The sequence below is a fragment of the Meleagris gallopavo genome, chromosome 2 (assembly GCF_905368555.1).
Source record: "Meleagris gallopavo chromosome 2, MGAL_WU_HG_1.1, whole genome shotgun sequence".
Lineage (NCBI taxonomy): Eukaryota > Metazoa > Chordata > Aves > Galliformes > Phasianidae > Meleagris > Meleagris gallopavo.
The window spans coordinates 98,857,442-98,865,069 of NC_139405.1; positions in this window are offsets into that span (position 1 = coordinate 98,857,442).

Consider the following 7,628-nt stretch of genomic DNA (forward strand, 5'->3'; position numbering starts at 1 on the left):
ATCCACCTTTTCATACCATAAACTGTGATTTAAAGCACTTATTGTGAAGAAAAAAAGAGTGAGATTGAATTTCCCTTCAGCCTTGAAGAGATTCAAACCCATTATACTTCAGTTACAGGTATGAGTCTTGACCAATAGCCTATTGTTTGGGTCAGGTCGGGACACTGGCAGAACTACTGAGGCTGGATTATAGCCAAACGTTATGAACAAGATCCACAACAGGGTACACTGTTGTGTACTCCACTCTGCTTGAGGCCTATGTTCTGATGTTACAAGATTTGCAGCATGATCAGGGATGGGTAAGGCTATATTCAAGTACAGTTTGTTAGCTCACAGTTGTCTTATTGCAAACTTAATGTCCCCCTGTGAAGCAACATATGTCTGCCACATATGGGTCATTATTTTATTGCCTTATAATTGGTCATTTTCCATGGGAAAATTCAGCATAATCTGAGGAAATCCCACACTTTCAGAGGCAGAACTGTGTATTTCATTTCTCACAGGACTAAAAAAGATATTGCACTCGTTTTTTTCTTTCCAAACAAATGTTCTAAGAAGTACTTAGTACATCTTCAAATAAAATGGCTAACACTTCTTAAAATAGGAAGGACTTCCTAAACTATACTGCAGAAGTGTGGTCCATGTGTCCATGGCATAACTGTGGCCAATCCCAACTCATGTCCTTCCAGACAATGCTTCATCACAGCTCAGGGCTGAGGAAGGAGAAAGAAACACCCCAAAAAGGTACACTGCATTCATTCATGCATTCATTCTGTTTTGATGAGGAGAAGGTAAACATGGCTGCCATGGAGCACTAACCATGCTATGCCAGATGTTGCTCAGGGACAGAGGTGTCCCTGGACTGATTTCTTGCTACAGAAATGCAGATTGGATGCCTACATATGGACAATAGATCTCTTTCTAGGTGCCTAAGATTCAGAATTTCATATGCGTAATTATAATGAATCTATGTCTGTGGTAAACCTAGCACAAGTTAAGTCCAGGTTCCAAGAGATAGGGTGAACTTGTACAATGCCATGACAGCCTTGTGTCTTCCTGCATTAAGCTGCTGACAAAAATCCTTCCTCAAGTCATTTATATTGACAAAGTATGATTAACAGCACTTATCTGAAATTGTTGGATTCACATACTGATTAAAGCACTGCTCCGTATATCTCTAGTGAAAGCTTGCTTTATGTAATTGACTAAAGCAATCTTTTCAGGCTTCACATGGATTTACACTGAAAACAAGCAAACAACAAAGCAATTAGTTTTAACCCTCACTGAAAGCTATTCCACTATCTAAAAGTGCACTTGTCATATAAATACAAGGATAGCCCCTTATAAATTTATTTCAAGGATCTCTACATTTATCTGTTTCACATGTATTCAACATTTTCATAACATGTGAACATAAACTCCTCTCACTGCACGTTGAGGCCCTGACGCTTGTCCAGAGAAGGGCAACAAAACTGGTGAGGGGTCTGGAGCACAAGTCTTATGAGGAGCGGCTGAGGGAGCTGGTATTATTTAGTCTGGAGAAGAGGAGGCTCAGAGAAGACCTTATTGCACTCTACAACTTCCTGAAGGGAGGTTGTGATGAGGAAGAGTTTGGCCTCTTCTCCCAGGTAACAAACAAGACCTGAAGAAATGGCCACAAGTTGTGTCAAAGGAGGTTTAGATTAGACCCAAGAAAAAGCTCTTTCTCTCAGAGAGTGTTCAGGCACTGGAATGGCTGCCCAGGGAGGTGGTGGATTTGCTGGCGGGTTCAAGAAGCATCTGGATGAGGAGCTACAAAATATGGTTTAGTAGCTTGTGGTAGCAAGGTAATGGGAGGGCAGTTGGACTAGATGATCTTGTAGGTCCTTTCCAACCTTGTGATTCTATGATTCAAACAATTTCTAATGAAGATGTATGATTTTTGTCTTCAGGGAGATCAAAACTAAGGCTAAGTAGCTCATAACATGTACTGTTTAATGAAAAAAAAAAAAGCCTTTCATTATTATTATTATTTTAATTTGGATATTAAAACTTGCTTTGATGTTAAAAACTCCCTATGCATTTTATCTCCTAAGCAAACTACACATGATCTTAACAGTTTTGGATATCTATCATAAATAGAGTAGCCAGACGTCAGGAAAGTAATATGAGACAGCCAGTATGGCTTCACCAGGTGCAAGTCCCGCCTCACCAACCTAGTGGCCTTCTATGATGGCGTAACTGCATTAGCGGACAAGGGAAGAGTCACTGATGTAATCTATCTGCACTTCAGTAGGGTCAAGACTTGGACCCCCGTAACATCCTTCTCTCCAAATTGGAAAGATATGGATTTAATGGGGGACTGTTCAGTGGACAAGGAACTGGGCGCAAGATCGCACCCAGAGAGTGGTGGTCAATGGCTCAATGTCCAGATGGAAATCAGTGACAAGTGGTGTCCCTCACGGGCAGGATTAGGACCTATATTCTTTAATACCTTCTTTAATGACATTGACAGTGGAATAGATGATTCTATGATTCTAACATGTATCTAATCTTCCAGCCATCAAACATTTTGCACATTAATGCTAGGTCTACCTACATATTCCTGTACCAGCTCTGTGGAGCAGCCACTGATGTCTAGCTTGTAATGAAAACCAACAGTTTTGTATGGGCCTAACAATTGAGAAAGACTCTTAAAATCTCCATTTGAAAAGGAATTCTGTTCACACTTTTTTAATTTAGATAGCCTGTGTTTACATTACCATTTTAAGTTAGTATGCATCACTGATATACTATGGTGTATTTTATTTAAAAATTAAATTAACATGTCATTTACTTTATATTAAAGAAAGATATAAAAGCTAGAAAAAATACATGAAGAGTAGTTACTTTTGTTTTCTTGTCAAATGTTGTTGTATATATATATATTCATAACACAATGTTGTGTATATATATATATATATTCCATCAAAACACATGCCCATTTAAATTTGGCAGGACTGTATTTTGATTACAGAAATGCAACGCCAAATAAATGCTCACCAGATATACTTGAAATTGAAGTAGTATTAAATTGCCAATTTACCTTCAGTTACATCAATCATAAAGCACAACTAATTCTCCACATCCAGACAAGAAAAGATAATTTCTCTACTTCTCTTTTCTGCTTTTATCTCTAGAGATCAGAAAGGATGTACTCTTTGCTTTTGAAATAGTAAAAATAAAAGGAACGCTTATTCTTAGCTTATGAATATATATATATATATATTTTGCAGTACAGATGCATACAGCAATGCAGTGAAATTAGCTCTTAGTTCTGCATTTCATTGAATTATATTTCAAAATTTTGAAATACTGATGTTGTCTCCAATCTAGCTTTTCAAATGAGAGTATAGGTCCAAAATGAAATCATTTTGTGAATGTAGGTCCTAAATTCTTGCTCTCATAAGGATGTGAAAAGGTCTCTGTTGATAAAATACATGCATACTCTAGATCACTCTCCTTATTGTGACCTTACAATATTCAATTTAAAATTATAGAGATTCTTCATTTAAAAAAGCTCAGAATGAAGAACTTTTAAACGAAGTGGTAAAGTGTAGATCAGCAGCACCTCCTCACCCATGAATTTTAACATAAATAGTAAATCCTTTATGAGAAATGTTGCTGCAATCAGCCTCACAACATAGCAGAAATGGTGTTCACACCTTCGAAGACTGTAGGGTAACTGTAGACCAGAGATCACTGATTTCAATTAAAGTTATTAGGTGTCTGGGCATGCAGAATAGAATGCAGAAGAATTTGGATTACTTAATATGGTGCTAAAAATCCAGTGGAGATTTTAACAAAAGTGTAAAAACGTTTTTGGCTTTTCCTATTACTGGGACACTACCAGGCCCTGTAGTTAAAAGCAGGGGGTTATACTAGCTTTATTCAGGTGTGGTAACACCAAAAAAACAAGTTTTTTACTCCACACGTTCTTAATTTTTGCTGCTTTTTACTATTTGCAAGCCTGTTGTGTTGAGTGCAGTGGCAGTACAGCCCTGTTGGCACAAATTCAATCTGCTCCCAATGCTTTGATCTTATTTCAAATGCACTGACTTCCTGAGAGTGATTACACCACACCTGATTTTGCCTAAAAATCAGATCAGTCTATCTCAAATAGTGAGAAATAGTGAGAACTCTCTTTCCAGCTGCCTTTAATGAATTCAGATTAAAAAAAATTCCTGTGAAATGTTCTGGGTTTAAGAGATTGTCAGCGGCTGACAGAGAAGGTGGAGACCATAGCTCAGAGCCAATCTCTCCCTAAAAATAGGATATTATTTTAGAAAATACCTCTTAGCAGTTGAAGGTGCCATTCTGCAGGCTATGACGAGATATGCACTTACTTCTACCTGAATCTATGCTCATTTTTTAAGATAGTATTAATCTCTTCAGACATTTTCCAAGTGTAAAACGGAAAATCTAAAAAAAGCATAAGATCAAAAGTGCTGAGAATATCATGGAGTAATAGAAAACCAAGATTAATGAAAAATTTAAATCTGTCAATGAAGTGGAATGCAGCCTGATTGCAGTTAGAAATGAGAAGAAAGAATATTTGCCATTTTTATTGGTAGTATAGATCAAATAAAATCTTTGTGTAACAGAAATGAAATTTGTTTCCACAAACCCACCTGATACCAGGAGAAATCATAGCGAAAACCCTCATAGCAGTTTTCTCACTCGTTTGAGCAGAACACAGAAGCTGTGTTATCAAATTTGTCATCTGGCAACCTATCAGATACTCACATTTCCAAAGCAAGTGTGCACCTCTCCATTAAATTTAATTAAATGTTTGCTTGGTCTTAATCATTAAGATAACAATTAGAGATAATGAAAGGCATTTTGTTTGCCACGTTTATATTTGAGGGAATGTAATTTTGTAAATAGCATAGAATATAGTTTTGGTCTTTAATGAGAAAAGAACCAACCTTTAGCTTTACGTGCCTATTGAATAAAAACTAGTTGGTAACTGATTAATTTTCATAGCTTTTGTTAGCTGCAGAAAACTGCATAGTTCAAGACTGCTGGTTATATTTGAAGTGATAAAAAGTGATAAAAGGGGTTTGAAAGTGGAAACTAATCAGGCCACACATACGCTGCCAGTGGAAATTAAAATAAAAAAAATCAGCCTTCCCTTGCTAACTGCTATTGCGCTTTCCTCCTCACTGCCTCTCAATGCTCTTCTTCCAGCCTGATCCCTGAACTGTTTGTATTAGCATGCCTTTGACTGCTTCAGTCAGAGGAGGCTCAAGAAATAACCAGGCCTTTGCTAGCTCAGCTCATTTTGACTGCAGCAGTGTAGGAACCACAGAGGCAGGAGAAGTGGGGTATTTCCAGAGGTTTGGGGTGAGAGCAGTAACTCATGAGGCTGCTGAGGCTAACTGCAGGTCTCCCCTGGCAGGCACTTTTATGGGCTGTCTGAAGCCTCTTTCATGAGGCACTGTTAAAAAACAGAAGAGCATCTACTCTTCCCCAACTTTTTTTTTTTTTAATAGGGAGAGATGAAGTTCCAGAAATAGATTGTTCCTGCCCCAGAAGATCCCCAGGAAAAAAATATTTGGGTTCATTGCAAATTAACTCTGTGAGACGTGGACTGTCCAACAGCTCTGCTTTTGTAAATCAGGATTAATTTCTATAAATAATGGAGATATTTTCATAACTAAATCCTGGGTAATACCAGAAAACTGGCACTAAGCATAATGCTATGGCATCTCAGACCTTCTTACATGAGATTTCACATTACTAATATACTCCATTCTAAAATTCACAGAAAAGATTTAATTTTTATTAAAAGTTAAATGATTCTGAGAGTAAGCAAGATTTTATTTTTCTTCTACGTCATTATAGTAGATACTGCAGAAACATCAAGAAAGAATAATTATAACATCCATTCACTGGTTTATTAAAAACAAGTTCTTGGGAGATGTGGCTCTTCACAGGTTAGCAGAGCTGCAAGAGAAAAAAAAACAGTTATGTAAGTGCAATTTCTTATTTCTTCCACATAAATCAAAGACTGATCTCATCCCTGCCACCTTGTTACTTTTATGACTTGGGGGATACGACTCACAGTTCAAAAAAAAAAAAAAAAAAGGAAGGGTTGGGGGAGGAGGATTTCTTATATCACTGACTGAAAGAGGCATCTTTCATTGTAATCTTCTCACTGTGATCATGTTGGAGACAGGAAGTATTCTTCCAAATGCTTTGTTTTGTAAATAATTTCCTGATCAACAGCACTTTAATTCTTCCCTTAAAGTGTATTTAATCTAGATTCAAAAATATTCCCAGACACACCAGCCTTGATTTGATCAGTTTCAGTACACGTTCAGGTCTCTGATTCAAACCTTGTCTTTAAAGGATTTCCTGACTAGGGATATTTCCTAGATGGATGGAAGCCTGGTGAGCCTTTCCCTTCTCAACCAAGAACGTGTGGCAGCTGTGTGCTGGTCTCATTTCCCCATCGGGATTTCACTTTAGGCTGTTGGGAGGCACTTGTATGTGACTGAGGATCCTCTGCACTAACAGTGTGGTGAATGGAAGTACATGGAAGCACAGTATTTTGCAGGGAGTCAGGAAGGAGGATGACCGTATATACAAATTAAAATTCCATAATGTAGATCTCCTCAGCCAGCTGAGAGCTGAAAGATGATTGTCTCAATCTAAAACACAGGTCATGTGAGGAATCAGATCATGTGAGGCCATCAAGGAAGTGAGTGCTTGAAGTTATATGGTTGGGCTCAGGAATGAGTCGCCTCTCACCTAACTTCAGACACCTACTGGATGAGATGAATCACCATCAGAAATGTGTTTCTCCCCACTGACATTAAGGTAAATCTGCTTGGACTTCAACATGCAAAAGCAAATATTTATTTGTTGATGGGATCTTTATAGATTTTTATGGGTTATTTGGCAATCTGAGCCTGAAAAAGATATCTAAAACTAAGTTAGGCAGAAAAAATAACCCAGAAATGTTAGTCACTGATTTGAGTGGTTTGCCAGTCAGGAACCTCTCCTATACTTTTAAATCTCAAATACACAATGGCATTTTAATATAAAAACAAGATGCTTTCTGATCTCAAATGCAAGTGCAAGTGCTGGAAATGGATATAGTGGATCTGTTTTGCTCCTTATTTGCAGCATCTTCAAATTGCAGTGATGTACCTTGAAGTTTTTGAAATGTTTTTTTCTTCTAAGGCAAAAGAGAACATTTAGAATAAATGAACCAAACAGTCTGCAGACCTACAGTGGACTTCATGCATGATTAGTTTTGCTGGCCTTTAAAGCGCTGACTTTCAATTTATTGAAATGCTAATGAAATTTTGATTACTAATATAAAATATCATTTTTTTCCTAGAACATTATTAATGCAGTTCCAGAGATTAATGTTGCAGCCAGAATGCTTCATTTTTCATTAATCTGCTAGTTCATTGCTGAATTTTCTATAAATCTCTCTCCTTACCCAGCTTATATCTCATTGCTCCACCAAATTTAAATCCTATATAAAATTTTAAGACAGCAGAGGTATATTACTGCAATTAAAATACCAATAAAACAATCCGTAAAGTAACTGTCACTATCACTTATACCATGTTGGCAGAATATGAGGACTAAGA